This window comes from Hordeum vulgare, chromosome 2H (assembly GCF_904849725.1).
Source record: "Hordeum vulgare subsp. vulgare chromosome 2H, MorexV3_pseudomolecules_assembly, whole genome shotgun sequence".
In the NCBI taxonomy this organism is placed as follows: domain Eukaryota; kingdom Viridiplantae; phylum Streptophyta; class Magnoliopsida; order Poales; family Poaceae; genus Hordeum; species Hordeum vulgare.
Genome location: NC_058519.1, coordinates 493,057,015 through 493,075,470, shown reverse-complemented (window position 1 = coordinate 493,075,470; position 18,456 = coordinate 493,057,015).

Sequence of the window (18,456 nt, the reverse complement as noted above, 5' to 3'; positions counted from 1 at the left end):
CAAGAATGCACGTAAACTTTGGGGAAACATTTCTGCTATCAAGCACATTCTTCATGAGCTAGGTACGAGGATAATGCTTTCAAGAGCTTCATCGCCGAACCATGAATAAGTTTAGGGTGTGGTCGATGGGCTCAGCAACAATTAAACATTGGTCGAAGGGTGCACACGGTAATGCGGACGGAGTAGCACAACCAATGTCAAAAATGACGAGTCAACACCCAACACACTAAGGATGAAACAATCAGTTGTTAACCTCAAGGTAATAGGGTTTCCAGAAGTATTGGAATCATACATCAGAGTTCACTTGTTGGTATTCCGATTTGAAACAGCACGGGACGAAGAAATGAATGGTGATGTCGAGAAGTATTGCTATATCAAGAATTCTTAAGACATGTGCAATTGTCACAACATTCTTGACATAAAAGATAGTAATGCTCCAAGGTAGAAGATAACATAAGCTGAGTAGCAAGGAACTTAAGGGACAACACAAAACATGATCAAGTTTGTGTTGGAGGGAAGGCAATAAGGTTTGTCGATGATAACACATATCATCGAGGGGCAAGGATGGTATTTCTCATCATGCATTCAATTGATACTGATGAACCCACAAGTATAGGGGATCTATCGTAGTCCTTTTGATAAGTAAGAGTGTCGAACCCAGCGAGTAGCAGAAGGATCTCACAAGTGGTTTTCAGCAAGGTAATCTCTGCAAACAGTGAAATTATCGGTAACAAGTAGTTCTGTGACAAGATGATTCGTAGCAAGTAGCAAGTGACAAGTAGCAAGTAGCAAAGGTGCAGCAAAGCGTCCCAATCCCTTTTATAGCAAGGGACAAGCCTGGACAAACTCTTATAGGAGGTAAAGTGCTCCCGAGGACACGTGGGGATTTCTGTCAAGCTAGTTTTGCATCATGTTCATATGACTCGCGTTCGCTACTTTGATAGTTTGATATGTGGGTGGACCGGTGCTTGGTACTGCCCTTACTTGGACTAGCATCCCACTTATGATTAACCCCTCTCGCAAGAATCCGCAACTATGAAAGAAGAATTAAGACAAAGTCTAACCATGGCATTAAACTAGTGGATCCAAATCAGCCCCTTACGAAGCAACGCATAAACTAGGGTTTAAGCTTCTGTCACTCTAGCAACCCATCATCTACTTAGTACTTCCCAATGCCTTCCTCTAGGCCCTTATAATGGTGAAGTGTTATGTAGTCGACGTTCACATAACACCACTGGAGGAGAGACAACATACAACACATCAAAATATCGAACGAATACCAAATTCACATGACTACTTATAACATGACTTATCCCATGTCCTCAGGAACAAATGGACTACTCACAAAGCATAATCATATCCATAACCAGAGAGGTAATGAGTAGCACCAAGGATCTGAACATATAATCTTCCACCAAGTAATCCAACTAGCATCAACTACAAAGAGTAATTAACACTACTAGCAACCTTACAAGTACCAATCGGAGTAGCGAGACAGAGATTGGTTACAGGAGATGAATTAGGGTTTGCAGATGAGATGGTGCTGATGAAGATGTTGATGGTGATGAGTCCCCTCCGATGAGGGGAGTGTTGGTGACGACGATGGCGATGATTTCCCCCTCCTGGAGGGAAGTTTCCCCGGCAGGACGACCTTGCCCGAGCTCTAGATTGGTTCTTCTCAAGTTCCGCCTCGTGGCGGCGGCGATTCCTCCCGAAAGCCTCCTCTTGATTTTTTCTGGAACGAAACCCTCCTTATAGCAAAGGAGGGGGGCCAGAGGGCCAGCTGGGAGCCCACAAGCCCCCTAGGCGCGGCCAGGGGATCTGCGCCTAGCAGGCTTGTGGCCTCCTGCTGGCTCCCCTCTCGTACTTCTTTGGCCCATTATTTTTTATAAATCCAAAATAAATCCTCGTTGATTTTCACGGCTTTTGGAGTTGCGCAGAATAGGTATCTCAAACTTGCTCCTTTTTCAGGCCAGAATTCCAGCTGTCGGCATTCTCTCTCTTCATGTAAACCTTGCAAAATAAGAGAGAAAAGGCATAAGTATTGTACCGTGAAGCGTAATAACAGCCCATAAAGCGATAAATATCAACATGAAAGCATGATGCAAAATGGACGTGTCAGATACCCTTGAAGAGGTCAGAATGTTGGTGGTGATCACGACACATTTGTTGAGAAGCTTCACGAAGATGTAATCGATCAGCGACGACATCAAGAAAACAAACGGGGAAGCAAAAGGTTTTCGGAACCAGAGATAAGACTGTTAACTCTGAATTGAAATTGCTTTTCAAAACAACCAACATGGTACTGAAAACCCGATGTAAGCTTATCGCTAGTCAGAAATGTGCTCCAGGGATGGAGGACATAGATAGCATGGTCAAGCTTTCGCATGACGATGATGTTGTAGCTTAACATCTTGGAAAGACATGATCGGCTACAAAATTATATGCAAGGAATATTACTAAGAGTTATTGAATCGTAGTGCATACCCGATTCAGTTATTAGTGTCCTTGAGTGCCCAACAACTCAAACACAAGGAAACCGGAATTAATGAAAATATCATAGTTGATGAGGAGCTCACAAGAAGTTATGTAGCTCCATGATATTCTCGGGATACGAGGGATAATACTCGGAGGTAGATCAACATTAAATCTTGAACCGATGTATTGATCTGAAGAAGACAAGTACTTTAACTCGTTTGAGAATGAAATCAAGTTAGGACAACATGGTCGGAACCATGGTTGCAAAGTACCAAACCACATATACCAGATCAAATCATATAAAGTATGATTATTGATAGGAGAAGCTTCTAGGATAGGATCAACGTCGTTTCCATGGGCATGAACACAAAGTTCAATGTCGACTCCCACTTCATCAATGCATCACCTGCCATTTACTCCTCGCCTTTGATCATGTTGTAGCTTTGAAAGAATATCCGACAGAAGACCAGAAGAGTAAGACTCGTGAAAACTCTTCGGGTCATATTGCTTTAGGAAGGCATAGGTTCAACCCGTCGGGGCATATTAGGAACATATACCACAAACTTCAAGAGTAATCAACACATGCTTGAAAACAGAGTATGTCGACAAAATCGTAGGATGCAATTTATCAGTTGGAGAAGACACAATTTACCAAGGGCACTATGTATCAGGGGAACAATATCACAAGATTTTTTTTTAAATGTAAAGGATTCCGTCGGATAATAACCGAGCAATGGGTCTGACAATCTACAAGGACCTCATGTGAGTATCGATACTCAATTAGAGGGAGACAGGATGCAATGCATCGGGTTATAGAACATCTGAAAAATACTGATACTGAATTACCAAAGGAATTAGGATCCCGAGGTGGGTGTGTCGTAATCAGATGCTCTGATCAAATACAAGTAAGTTGAATGAACTTAGATGGACAATCAATCAATGTTGATTTGTTGAGAACCAGGTCCTATCTGAAAGGACGTCTGAGCCGGAAAGATAATTTATGAGTATCCACAGATGATTGTGTGCATTCACACAAAGGTAGAATCAATAAGATCACAGGAAATTCACAAAGGAATTTAATGAATGCGGCTAGACATATGGACTTATCCATAATGCAAGCATGTGAGAGAGGTCAAGAGCAAGAGGCTACTAAGGATTCCAGAAGATCGAATAGCAGCTCGAAGAACTTTCGATACCCATGACAAGTGATGATGGATGAATCCCCGATAATATAATTTGTTGCATCTCATGAAAAAAGAGAAATTGGAAAATAAAGTATGAACGATATTGATATGTAGTCATCCATAGTGGTTGACGGAGGAAGGGAAATCGCAAGAGCAATGGGCACAAGTTCTCGAGAGAAACATCAGAGAGTATCATCCGAGTCTTCTGACGGATCAAGCCATCGTCTGGAATACGGGGCTCTCCAGGAGGAAGTATTTACGAGAACCTAGAGTTAGAGTTAGTAAAATCTTTAACCCGAAAGAGAAGAGAGAGTAGAGCCCAGAGTACAGGAAAGGAGTAAAAGATACTAATACCACCCAATTGAGATGTGGGCCCGTAAGCCAAAACATCAGTGTTAGTAAAGTTTTTCAAACACTAGACTCAACTTCGGCCAAGGAGTTGGAAAGGGGGCTACCTAAATGCAGTCGGCTCTGATACCAACTTGTGACGTCCTCGATTTACTCGCACGCTAATCATACACGCAAATGCGTACGATCAAACTCAAGGACTCACATGAAGATATCACAACACAACTAAAGACACATATAAAACATACAAACTTCATATTACAAGCCAGGGGCCTCAAGGACTAGAATACAGAAGCTCAATAAACACACGAGTCAGCGGAAGCAACAATATTTGATTATAGATAGAAAACATGGGGGTGCCTTAGAGAAGGCTTGCACAATAGAAACACGATCGAATGAGGCGAGGCCACCTTCCTAGGAACTTCCTAAACTACTCCTGGTCTTCAGCAGCCTCCACGAAGATCACACCATCGGGGTGGCAGGCGTCGACAAGAAACTCCATCTCCTGGGCTCCATCATCTGGTCGCAGAACGGATCAAGGGGGCAAAGGGGGGAGCAAAGCAACAGTGAGTACTCATCCAAAGTACACGCAAGTCTTACATTAGAACTATGCTAATTATGCATCAGTATCAAACAAAAGGGGGGTTTATATGTGGACTGACTGCAGCAATGCAAGAATAGAGAGAGAAGGCCTAGACCTATTGAAGACTAGCATCTTCAGGGTGTTGTAGCAATAGATGAGAGTAGAGCAAGGTAACACAATTAATAGTCATATTGTTGCAGCAATATTAATATGAGGTCACGCCCAGAGATCCTCCCTCGACTCCCTGCGTGGAAGCGATCACGGAGCAAATATTCCAGTTAAGTAACAGTTGTAGTTATATAAGATCAGGGCACAACTCCAAATCGTCCTGTAATCGTGGACACAACTATTCGAATAGATAAGTTCTTCCCTGCTGGGGTGCACAACATATTCCCCGACGCGTTCGATAACACTATGGCCGGACACACTTTTCTGGGTCATGCCCGGCCTCGGAATATAGACACGTCCTAGCCCCACCTAAGCTCAGCAGAGAGGCCAGCCCGCCGGTCTAACTCATAAGCATAGAGGGCTCGTGGTCCCACTTGCCCTCCGCGCTCCTGCACGATGCGAGGGCGGCCGATGTCAGTCCGAGCACCCCTTAATACAAGAGTGTTGCATCTCGGGACCACTCGGGCACGCGCCGCTCCATCGCTGACGTCTGAAGAGCTTCGGCTGATACCGCAACGTCGAGTACCCATAATTCTTCCCACGCAAACGGTTAGTGCATAATAAGGCCTTGTAACCAACCTAGATCGAATACCCAAATCCATTATCATTTTAATTAAGTCATCGACACATCCACGCGGGAAGCCAGCCGCCTAACATCTATTCATCAAAGATCCCAGTAACATGGTCAAGTAACTGTGTGGTTGTAACGTGAGGGGGATCCGAGGCATCACCCTCGTTGGATCCCGAACGATCTAACCGCCAAGGTGGACAGAGAGGAATCACCATCGAGGGACCCGCACTTGAGGTGTTGGACGACAAAGACATCGTCGAGAGTGGTGAAAGAGGAATCACCCTCGATAACCCTGACCGACTAGCTGTACTACAGATATATCATCAGGAGTACTCCGCTAGGTGTCACCCTCGGTACCCGATATTATCTCTGTAGTGTCGCACAACTAAGGGGGGTGTAAGTGTTGTGTCGGATCTGGCTCGTCGATCAGGGATCGAGACTCGACAATTAAGCGGGGCAAGTGCACTAAGGGGTCAGAGGGGATGACTGCTCCACCTATACTAAGAAGATTAAAAGTACAATACTGAAAGTAGTAGTTCATGAAAAATAGGCTATGCATCAGATATAGGAGCTAACTACAAAAGTAGCAAAATTCTAATGCAAGCAGTAGGTAGAAAGACATAGGCGATATAGGAATGATCAAGGGGGGTTTGCTTGCCTTGTTGCTCTGCGGCAAAGGGCTGGTCGTCGGGAGGGTAGATGTACGCAGCAGTAGCGTCAGCCTCGGGGTATACCGGCAAGAAGAGGGGGGAGAAACAATAAATAACAGCAACAGGCGCAACACTAACCATGACATGGCAATATGCAGGCTAGGCATGAACTAACGCAGTAACATCCGTCATAGACGGGTCGGGAAAATATCAAATGATATTTCCCGGGTCTCTGGCTATTACCGTCCACACGAAAATGATGGAAAAGTTCCATGTTCACTATGCTAGGGACGTGTGACACACACACGGATAGCTTAACCGGGTTCGTCTCGTTCCGCTGATCAATTTTCATGTTGAAACTGTTTTCATCGGAGCTACGGTTTATTTTATATTAATTTCTGAACTTTTAAACCATTTTTGGAATTAACATATGTAAGTTAAACAAAAATGCATTTACTGCATCAGCATGATGTCAGCAGTCAAAAGACCAGTTGACTGGTCAACCTCCGTGTGGGACTTAGTGTCATTAACTGTTTAGCGTAACTAATAGATTAATTAAGTAAATTAGGTCATTAAGTTAATTACACTTCATTAGTTAATTTAAGTACACTTAATTAGGTTAATTAGATTAATTAACTATTATTTTATTTATTATTACTTACTTACTTATTTTTTCATTTTTTTAAAATTAAACCGCTTAGGGGGGTGGGGCCCCTGTGTCATAGACAGTGGGGGGCTGGCCCCACTGGTCAGTGGCCCATGGCCACACACACACACACTCGCATAGGCGGCGGCAGGCAGCGGTGCCAAGCCAGCCATAGGGGCTCGCCGGCTGTAGTGGGGCGGTGGTGGGTGCGAGGGGGCGAGGTCCTCGGTGGTCAACGACGGCGATAGGGGGCTGGACAGCAGCAGCTTTGAGTGCACGAGGGCGCCGCCTCACGGGGGCGCAGCACGGACGCGACGAGCGCGACCACGTGCGGGTGGAGGCGTGCGGCGAGCGGATGCACATGTGCGCGGGTAGCAGGGCATTGGCCACTGTCGACAGACGCGGAGGGAGAGGGGAGGGAAGGGAGGAGCTCCCGGGGCTCGCCGGCGACGTGCAGGGGGGCAATGGGCGTGGGGAGGGCACGAGGAAGACCAGTGTGGAGGTGTTGGAGCCGGCGAGGATGACGTGGCAGTGCGGGGCGATGCCGAGGTGGATCTGGAGGCGGGGTGGGCCGGCGTTGTGGATCCGACAGCGGAGAGAGGAGAGGTCGCAGGGAGGGGCTCGGTGAGGAGGAGTGGTGGTGGCCGGTGGTTTCGCGAGACGGGCACCAGCGAGGGCGGTCGGAGATGATGGGGAGGGCGCTGACGAGGGGGGGCTACTGGCGTCGGTGGGAGGGAACTCGGACTGGCGTTGGGGTAGTTAGGGTTTCCCACGGGGGTTAAATACCCCCTGGTGAGTTGGGCTGGGGGTGTGGCCCATTTGGGCCGGCCTTTCTGGAGTTTTTTTATAGTTTCTGTTTTAAATATATAGGGTTTTAAATAATTTCAAAAATTCCCGATGCAATTCTATAAATAATAAAGGAATATTTGTAACTCATGCAACATTTTTATTTTAACATTCGAAAACTTTTCTCGTTTGACTTATTTGAAATTTTGAATTTGACTCGGTTTCGACTAACACGAGATCAACGATAGAAATCACGGTGACGTGGCATCATTAGCGTGGGATCACTCTAGCTTAATTACATACATTACTATAGCAAAAGTTGAGGATGTCACAACAACCGCTTTGTGCACTGGTACAATCGGTTCATACAGATATTTCACACTAACCCTAGCCAACGGTACAACCGGTGGCCGGAGCGGTAGTACCGGCTCGTCAGAGGACTAGAACAACCGCTCCACCAGCGACCAACTATCACATGGAAATAGAGAGGAAGCACCCTCGAGCAATGATTGAAGCGGTGGTTGCCATGGTCCAACCGCTAGGAATAGGTACGTGGATGTGGCTAAGTCCTGAGCGGTATAACCGCCCTGTACACCGGTAGTACCGTCAAAGATATATGATAGGAAAAACCGGTGCGCAGCCGCCCAAGTACCGCACCAAAACAGATGCTAGTCCGGTGATGCGGCGGTAGTGGGACGGTACAACCACCTGAAGCCGCCACTTAGGGTTAGCTTGACTTTGGGAGTACAACCGCCCCACCCGTGGAGTGGTAGTTATACCGGACGTACCAATCCTAGCGGTACAATTGCTAAGTGAGGAAACAATTGATAGGAATAGAAATGAGGACCTCTCTCAATGATCAATGTAGAATTGAGTGGGAGACAAAGAATGTGTGCGTGTATTGATTCACCCACTACCTTCCGATGTGAATTCCCTCTTAATAGTACGGGTTCACTATGACCAAAGAAATAAAGAGGTAGAGAACACTGTGTTTGTTCTTTTCCGCCGGGGGGGGGAGCCCAATCATCTTGTATCCAAAGTGAAGTACCTAAAGATCTTGACACACGATTAGATCACATAGTGAGTTGTCATCATCACCAAAACACTAAGGCAGGAAAATGCCCTAACAATTTCCCCCTTTTTGGTGGATGATGACAACTACACAATTTGAACTGATGGTCTAGAAAAATGGGAGCTCCCCCTGAATGTGTGCATCATTGATATGCTCATAAATGTGATAGTGCTTGCTACGGCAACAAAAGACCTTCCCCGGCAACGGCACCAGAAATCCTTCTGCTGCTGGCGACGCCTATAGGGATTGCCTTGGCAAATATGCAAAGGATTCCCCCGCGGCCTTGGAGCCTTGCGTTGGTGTTCCCTTGAAGAGGAAAGGGTGATGTAGCATAGCGGCGGTATCAATCCAGTAGGAGGATCGCGTCGAGTCACAAGTACCTACACAAACACAAAGAGCTTGCACCCAACGCTATGAAGGGGTTGTCAATCCCTTATAGATTGATTGCAAAGTGAGAACTGAAAGCAAAAAGTAAACAAAGCAAACTAAAAGTAAAAGCTGAGACGATAGTTGTGAATAGACCCGGGGGCCGTAGTGTTCACTAGTGGCTTCTCTCATCAAAGCAAGTAGACGATGGGTGAACGAATTACTATCGAGCAATGGATAGAACCATGCAGAGTCATGACGTTATCTATGGCAATGATCATACATATAGGCATCACGTCCAAAACAAGTAGACCGATACTTTCTGCATCTACTACTATTACTCCACACGTCGACCGCTATCCAGCATGCATCTAGTTTATGGAGTTCATAAGAACAGAGTAACGCCTTAAGCAAGATGACATGATGTAGATGGACAATCTCAAATCTATGATGAAAGCCCATCTTGTTACCCTTGATGGCAACAACACGATGCGTGCCTTGCTTCCCCTTCTGTCACTGGGAAAGGTCGCCGCACGGTATGAACCCAAAACAAAGCACTTCTCCCATTGCAAGAATCATAGATCTAGTTGGCCAAACAAAACCCAAGACTCGGAGAGACTAACATGGATATCAAATCATGCATATAAGAAATCAGCAAAGACTCAAATATAATTCATAGATAATCTGATCACAAATCCACAATTCATCGGATATCGACAAACACACCGCCAAAGAGGATTACATCGGATAGATCTCCATGAAGATCATGGAGAACTTTGTATTGAAGATCCAAGAGACAGAAGCACTACATGAATTAGCTTCTTTGCCATCTGCCATCACAAATGGCAAAGAGTGAATCCCGGACGGCAAAGAGAATATCACAGACGGCAAAGAATCTCACGGCCGGCAAAATTTCTGCGTCAGCCTACGACGGCATCGTAGCTTCTTTGCCGTCTGTCTCCCCAAAGCGGACGGGAAAGAGCTTTGCCGTTAGCTTTTCATAAGAGCAGTTGGCAAAGTGATCGAGACGCCAACAGACAGGCGTTGCCTCCGTCAGGGGCTAACGGAGGCTTTGCCATCTGCCTCCCCCTCTTCTTTCCCGTCTTCCTCCCCCCCTCTTCTTTGCCTTCTGCCTCCCCCTCTTCTTTGTCGTCTGCCTCCTCCTCCTCCCCCCTCAACTCTTTGCCGTATGCCTACCCCTCCCCCCTCCTCTGTGCCCTCTTCTTTGCCGTCTGCCCCCTGGAAGCAGACGGCAAAGATACTATATGGCCAGCTGCTACTGCCCAGGTTGCATAGCTGGGCGCCACGTGGCACCTTTGCCGTCGGCCAGCTGACGGCAAAGGCCTTTGCCATCAGCTGGCAGACGACAAAGAGCCTATATTGTCACATTTTTGTTTATTTTTTCTATTTCACAACACATATACATATAATTCATAGCACATATATGATAAATAGGTCACAACACATATATGATATACATATAAAGCTCATCAATGCCATTTGTTCATCAACGTACATCCCATATATCAAAAGAACCAACACATACAAAGTTTCATCCATATATACATAGATATAGTTGCACATATATTGTTCATCCATATATACATATACATATAGTTCCACATTGTTCATCAACTCAAATAAAAATGGAAACTAAACCACTCCAATGCCAGCTTCCATGCATGTAGTACATCCAATCTACAAAATGGGAATAAGAAAGTCAGAAGAAGAAGAACAACAACATATATATGACAAATAAGCTAAATTGAATAAGAAAGAGAAGAAGGAAGAAGAGAACAAGTAGAATAAAAACAAGAAGGAGGAGGAGGAGGAGGAGGGGAAGGGGAAGGAGAAGGAGGAGGAGAAGAAGAAAAAAGAATAGAAGGCGAAGGAGAAGAAGGAGGAGAAGAAGGAGGAGAGAAGAAGAAGGAGAAGAAGGAGGAGGAGAAGAAGGAGGAGAGAAGAAGGAGGAGAGAAGAAGAAGGAGAAGAAGGAGGAGAAGAAGGAGGAGAGAAGAAGGAGGAGAAGAAGGAGGAGAGAAGAAGAAGGAGAAGAAGAAGAAGGAGGAGGAGAAGAAGAATAAATAAAGAAGGAGAGAAGGAGGAGGAGGAGGAGGAGAAGGCCTAGAAGGTCCTTGGCCTTCTCCTCCTTCTCCTCCTACTCCTCCTCCTCCTCCTCCTTCTTCTCTTCTTCTTCTTCTTCTTTCTTTTCATTTTCCCTATTTCTTCTCCTCTTCTCCTCTTCTTGGAGCTAAATTAGCTAACTATGTCTTTTTGGAGCTAAATGGGCTAATTATCCCATTTTAGAGGAAAACAAGCTAAGTATATAATATTAATGAGCTAACCAAGGTTCTTATGCTATTTTGAGGTTATTAGGGCATTTTGGAGCGAAATGGGCTAATTATGTCTTATTCTGTTCTTCTCTTCTTCTCTTCTTCTTCTCTTCTTCTCCTTCTTGTTTTTTTCTTCTCCTCCTCTTCTTCTTCTTCTTCTCCTCCTCCTCTCCTCTTCTCCTCCTCCTCTTCTTCTACTTCTTCCTCTTCTTTCTATTAAGCTAACTAACTAACTAACCTAACTAACCAAGCTAACTAAACCTATCGCTAAACCTATACAACACTAAACAGCAAAAAAATAACAAAAACATAATCTACCACTAAGTAACTAAAAAAGAATCTAACTACCACTAATTAACAAAACAAAATCTACCACTAAACTACCTACTAAATCTACTAATTAACTAACTAAATCTACTAACTAACTAAACTACCAACTAACTAAAATACCACTAAATCTACTAATTAACTAACCTACCAACTAAACTACATGTACCACTAAATCTGTTAATTAGCAAAAAAAAATCACCTTGGTTAGTAGTGGGCAGCCGGGGTGGTGACGGTCAGGGCGGTGGATGACCTGGCCGGAGCTGGTGGAGGAGGGGGTCACGGGGAGGAGAGGGAACGAGGGCGAGGGGTGGTGCAATGGTGGATGAGAGCGGGTCGCGGGAAGGAGGGCACCAGGGCGGTGGTGGAGCAGGGCACGGAGAGGAGGGGGCGGTGGTGGAGCAGGGGCATGGTGGTGGAGGAGGAGGTCGCAGGGAGGAGGAGGGGGCGAGCTCTGGCGGCGGGTCACGGGGAGAAGGGCGAGCTCCGGTGGCAGGTCACGGGGAGGAGGAGGGGGCGAGCTCCAGCGGCGGCGCGGGGAGAGAGAAGGGGGCTGTGGTGAACCATTAAGGGGGAGAGAGAGGGGGTGGGGTGGAGGTTGACGACGTTAGGTCTAGTTGCCTCTTTGCCGTCTGCCCCCGACGGCAGAGTGGTAATAGGCTGACGGCAAAGTGTTGGACCGTTATGGGTTAGAGGGCGGTGTGGGGTGGGTTCTTTGTCGTCTACCTGCATGTGCTTTGCCGTCAGCTGGCAGACGGCAAAGAGTACAATTATGGCAAAGAGGATGTTTTCCATCAGCCTGCTCTTTGCCGTCTGGTTTTGGGTAGCTGATGGCAAAGAGTGTCTTGGGAAGCAGACGGCAAAGAAGCAGCAGATGGCAAATTCTCTGATTCCAGTAGTGAAGAAGCCATCTAGCTACTAACTACGGACCCGTAGGTCTGAAGTAGACTACTCACGGGTCATTGGAGAGGCAACGATGTTGATGTATAAGCCCTCCAGCTCCAAAGTCCCCTCCGGCAGGGCAACGGGAAGGGTCTCCAGATGAGATCTCGCAGAAACGGAAACTTGCGGTGGCGGAAAAGTGGTTTCGTGGACGCCCTGATTTTTTCTCGGATTTTAGGGAACATATATGCCAAAGAGCTAGGGCAGGGGAGCACCAGGGAGGCCACAAGCCTGGTGGTCGCGACCCCCCTGGCCGCGGCGACAGGGCTTGTGGGCTCCCTGTGGGCCACTTGCCTTGGCCCTCAAGTCCCCCGATCTACTTCTGTTCTGGAAAAATTCATTTCGGGGATTTTATTCCGTTTGGACTCCGTTCCAAAATCAGATGTGAAAGGAGTCAAAAACACAGAAAAGCAGGAACTGGCACTTGGCACTGAATTAATAAGTTAGTCCCAAAAAAGATATAAAAGGTGTATAAAACATCCAAAGTTGACAAGATAACACCATGAAACCATCAAATATTTAGATACGTTTGAGACGTATCAAGCATCCCCAAGCTTAACTCCTGCTCGTCCTCGAGTAGGGAAGTGATAAAGAATGAATTTTTGATGCTTTCATGCTACCTAGCATAGATGTCCTTTGTTCGATTCAAAACAATAGTTTGCTATTGACGTGGACATAATAATACTTCAAGCAAACCTAGCATAGATGTCCTTTGTTCGATTCAAAACAATAGGTAATCATGAACTTTCAAAATAACAAGGCCAAAAGAAAGTTATCCATACAAAATCATATAGTCTGGCCATGCTCTATCATCCTTGCACAACGAATTTAAATAATGCACAACCCCGGTATTGGCCAATTAATTGTTTTCACACCTTTACTTTCTCAAACTTTTTCAACTCTCACGCAATACATGAGCGTGAGCCATGGTTTTAGCACTATAAGTGGAATAGAGTGTGGTGGAGGTTGCAAGGCAAACAAGGATAAGATAGTCACATTGACTAGGCATATCAATGAGCTATGGAGATGCTCATCAATAGATATCAAGGTGAATGAGTAGGGATTGCAATACAAATGATGCACTAGAGCTAAGAGTAAGTGAAAGCTCTTAAAGAAAACTAGTGGGTGTGCATCCAACTGGCTTGCTCACGAAGACCTAAGGCAATTTTGAGGAAGCCTATCATTGGAATATACAAGATAAATTATATAATGAAAATTTCCCACTAGCTATATGGTGGTGACAAAACGAGAGACTCTCAATCATGAAGATCATGGTGCTCAATAAGCACAAGTTTGGAAAGATAGTAGCACTGTCCCTTCTCTCTTTTTCTCTCATTTTTTTGGTTGGCTCTTTGGCCTTTTTTTATATTTTTATTTTTTATTTTTGTGGGCATCTTTGGCCTCTTTTATTTCCTCACATGGGACAATGCTCCATCAATGATGATCAGCACACTTACAACTCAAAACTTAGAGCAAGGATGACTCTATATGAAATGCCTTCGGTAATGATGAAATGCATGGCCTAGACATCAATGGAAACATCATGCTAGCTATCTTATGATCATTCAATGGTAATGTAGAAGTGGTGGAACATGTCATGGTGGTAGTTGCATGGCAATATATCTCGGAATGGCTTTGAAAAAGCCATAGTAGGTAGGTATGGTGGCTGTTTTGAGGAAGGCTAATGGTGGGTTTTATGCACCGGTGAAAGTTTCACGGCACTAAAGAAGATAGTCGTGGTGGAAGGTGAAAGTGCATCTAAACCATGGACTCAACATTAGTCATGAAGAACTCATATACTTGTTGCAAAAGTTTTAGTAGTAATCGAAAGAAAGCATTCAACGCATACTACTGGGGGAAAGGTTGGTAGGTATAAACCATCGCGCGATCCCGACCGCCACACAAAGAATGACAATCAATAAACTAATCATGCTCAGACTTCATCACATAGCGGTTCACCATACGTGCATGCTACGGGAATCACTAACTTCAACACAAGTATTTCTAGATCCACAACACCTTACTTAGTATAACTTCAATATTACCACAACCACAACTCAAAACTAATTGAGATGAATCAAACTTCTCTACCTACTCAATGCACATGAACGTGGAAGTTTTCATATCTCTTTGGATAACTACCCCTTTTGAGACTAATTTCATAGCATAGATCAACTACCACGCCACGCGCTTCCGTGCTCTAAAAGATAGAAGTGAAACACATAGAGCAAAATCAAGTAGCTCAAAAGATATAAGTGAAACACTTGTGAGCTGAATTGTCTAACCAAAGGATATAAGTGAAGCTCGACAAAATCACGGTGAGTGCATGTCTCTCTCTCTAGGTGTGCAGCAAGGAAGATTGTGACACAACAAAAATAAAAGACTCCTACGATACAAGACGCTCCAAGAAAAACACATAACATGTGGTGAATAAAAATATAGCCCCAAGTAACGTTATCGATGGATTGAAGACGAAAGAGGGGATGCCTTCCCGGGGCATCCCCAAGCTTAGGCTTTTTCAGCATCCTTGAATCAACTTGGGGTGCCTTGGGCATCCCCAAGCTTGAGCTCTTTCCAGTCTTTATCTCTTTGTCCATACGAACTTCACCCAAAACTTGAAAACTTCACAACACGAAACTTAAACAGAAACTCGTGATATCATTAGTATAAGAAAGGAAATCACCACTTCCTTAGGTACTGTAGCAAGCTTAAATTATACTTATGTTGATGTTGGGTTACTGTATTTTCAATCTTCCATGGCTAATACCCCCCGATACTATCCATAGTTTCATCAAAATAAGCAACCAACTCAACAAAAACAGAATCCGTTAACAGCAGACCAGTCTGTAGCAATCTGTATACTTCGTATACTTCTGGTACTTCAAAAATTCTGAAAAATTACGAAGATCTAGGGAAAAATCATATCAATCAGCATAAAAAATACTCAACTCAAAAGCTATTTCTGAATAAAACTGAAAAATCATCTCGTGAGCGAAAAGTTTATGTCTTTTTCCAGCAAGATCAAACAACCATTACCAAGACTAGTCATAAAGGCTTTGCTTGGCTCAAACACAAAAAGAAACACAAAAAACACAATCACAACATAATTGTGAAAGTGTGGACGCAACAGAACAGAAATAAAAAAGATAAATTCATTGGGTTGGCTCCCAACAAGTGATATTGGTTAACGCCCTTAGCTAGGCAGTCAATGATCCTCTCACAAAAGCAAAGAATTGAAGCACAACGAGAGCATCCTAAAGCATGTGAAAATCACATCTAAGTCTAACATACTTCCTATGCATAGGCATTTTATAGGAAAACAAATTGTCAAGACAACCAATAGCTGCCATATGCAAGGAAGAAGAAAGAGACAAGAGCAATCTCAACATCACGAGAGGTGAATTAGTAACATGAAAGTTTCTACCACAGTATTTTCCTCTCTCATTACATGTGGGATCATATTCGAATTCAACGATATAGCTATCACATATGATATTCTTTTCATGACCCACATGCATGCAAAGTTGACGCTCTTCAAAAATAGTGGGATTATCATCTAAAGTCAGGACTTCTCCAAACCCACTTGAGGCTTGAACAAAATTTTAAGATCAAAAGAAAAATCATCACCCCAATCATGATCTTTGCAACAAGTAGTGGACATACCAAGACTAGCATCCCCAAGCTTAGGGTTTTGCATAATTTTAGCATGATTGCCACTAATAGAATTTATAGTGGAACCATTGCAATCATGCTTTTCATCCAAGGAGCCCTCGTGAATCACTTCATGAATTTCTTCATCACGATTTTCAGATTCACGCATCTCAAGCAAAAGTCCATAAAGATAATCTAGTGAGAAAAACTCCCTAGCAATTGGTTCAACATAGTTGGACCTCTTGAAAAGATTAGCAAGTGGATGAGGATCCATGTCACTAGATTCTTAGCAAGCGAAGATGCAAGCATATTGAAGGCACATGGGAACACAAGCAAACAGAAAGCAAGCGAGAGAAAAGGGTGAACAAAAAAGCGAACGAAAAAGGCAAACGAAAAAGGCAAATTGTGAACTGGGGGAGAGGAAAACGAGAGGCAACTGGCAAAAAAGGTAAATGCAAGAGATGAGTTTGTGACACTTACTTGGATAGATCTTGACTTGATCTCTCCCTGGCAACGGCGCCAGAAAAATTGGCGTGTTGACGGGAGATTATTCTTGTCTTGATATTCCTCGACAAGCGATCCTCCCCGACAACGGCGCCGGAAATTCTTCTGCTACGGCAACAAAAGACCTTCCCCGGCAACGGCGCCAGAAATCCTTCTGCTGCTGGCTACGCCTATAGGGATTTCCTTGGCAAATATGCAAAGGATTCCCCCGCGGCCTTGGAGCCTTGCATTGGTGTTCCCTTGAAGAGGAAAGGGTGATGTAGCACAACGGCGGTAAGTATTTCCCTAAGTTTGAGAACCAAGGTATCAATCCAGTAGGAGGATTGCGTCGAGTCACAAGTACCTACACAAACACAAAGATCTTGCACCCAATGCTATGAAGGGGTTGTCAATCCCTTATAGATTGTTTGCAAAGAAAGAACTGACAGCAAAAAGTAAACAAAGCAAAGTAAAAGTAAAAGCTGAGATGATAGTTGTGAATAGACCCCGGGGCTGTAGTGTTCACTAGTGGCTTCTCTCATGAAAGCAAGTAGACGGTGGGTGAACGAATTACTGTCGAGCAATTGATAGAACCGCGCAAAGTCATGATGTTATCTATGTCAATGATCATACATATAGGCATCACGTCCAAAACAAGTAGACCGATACTTTCTGCATCTACTACTATTACTCCACACGTCGACCGCTATCTAGCATGCATCTAGTGTATTGAGTTCATAAGAACAGAGTAACGCCTTAAGCAAGATGACATGATGTAGATGGGCAATCTCAAATCTATGATGAAAGCCCATCTTGTTACCCTTGATGGCAACAATACGATGTGTGCCTTGCTGCCCCATCTGTCACTAGGAAAGGTCACCGCACGGTATGAACCCAAAACCAAGCACTTCTCCCATTGCAAGAATCATATATCTAGTTGGCCAAAGAAAACCCAAGACTCGGAGAGACTTACAAGGATATCAAATCATGCATATAAGAAATCTGCAAAGACTCAAATATAATTCATAGATAATCTGATCACAAATCCACAATTCATCGGATCTTGACAAACACACCGCCAAAGAGGATTACATCGGATAGATCTCCATGAAGATCATGGCGAACTTTGTATTGAAGATCCAAGAGAGAGAAGAAGCCATCTAGCTACTAACTACGGACCCGTAGGTCTGAAGTAGACTACTCACGAGTCATTGGAGAGGCAACGATGTTGATGTAGAAGCCCTCCAGCTCCAAAGTCTCCTCGGGCAGGGCACCGGGAAGGGTCTCCAGATGAGATCTTGCGGAAACGGAAGCTTGCGGCGGAGGAAAAGTGGTTTCGTGGACGCCCTGATTTTTTCTGGGATTTTAGGGAATATATAGGCCAAAGAGCTAGGGCAGGGGAGCGCCAGGCAGGCCACAAGCCTGGTGGCCGCGCCCCCTGGCCGCGGCGAGAGGGCTTGTGGGCTCCCTGTGGGCCTCCTGTCTTGGCCCTCAAGTCCCCCGATCGTCTTCTTTTCTGGAAAAATTCATTTCGGGGATTTTATTCCATTTGGACTTCGTTCAAAAATTAGATCTGAAAAGAGTTAAAAACACAGAAAAAACAAGAACTGGCACTTGGCACTGAATTAATAAGTTAGTCCCAAAAAAGATATAAAACGTGTATAAAACATCCAAAGTTGACACGATACCAGCATGAAACCATCAAAAATTATAGATACGTTTGAGACGTATCAGTGCTCCCGTTGAAATAATAGACCGATAACATAGTACAAAAAATAGACACCAACAAGAAAATCTACAAGTAGAGCATAATAGAGGGTACCAAAGATATGCAGGCTCTACTAAATATAAGAGACACGAAATAGATAA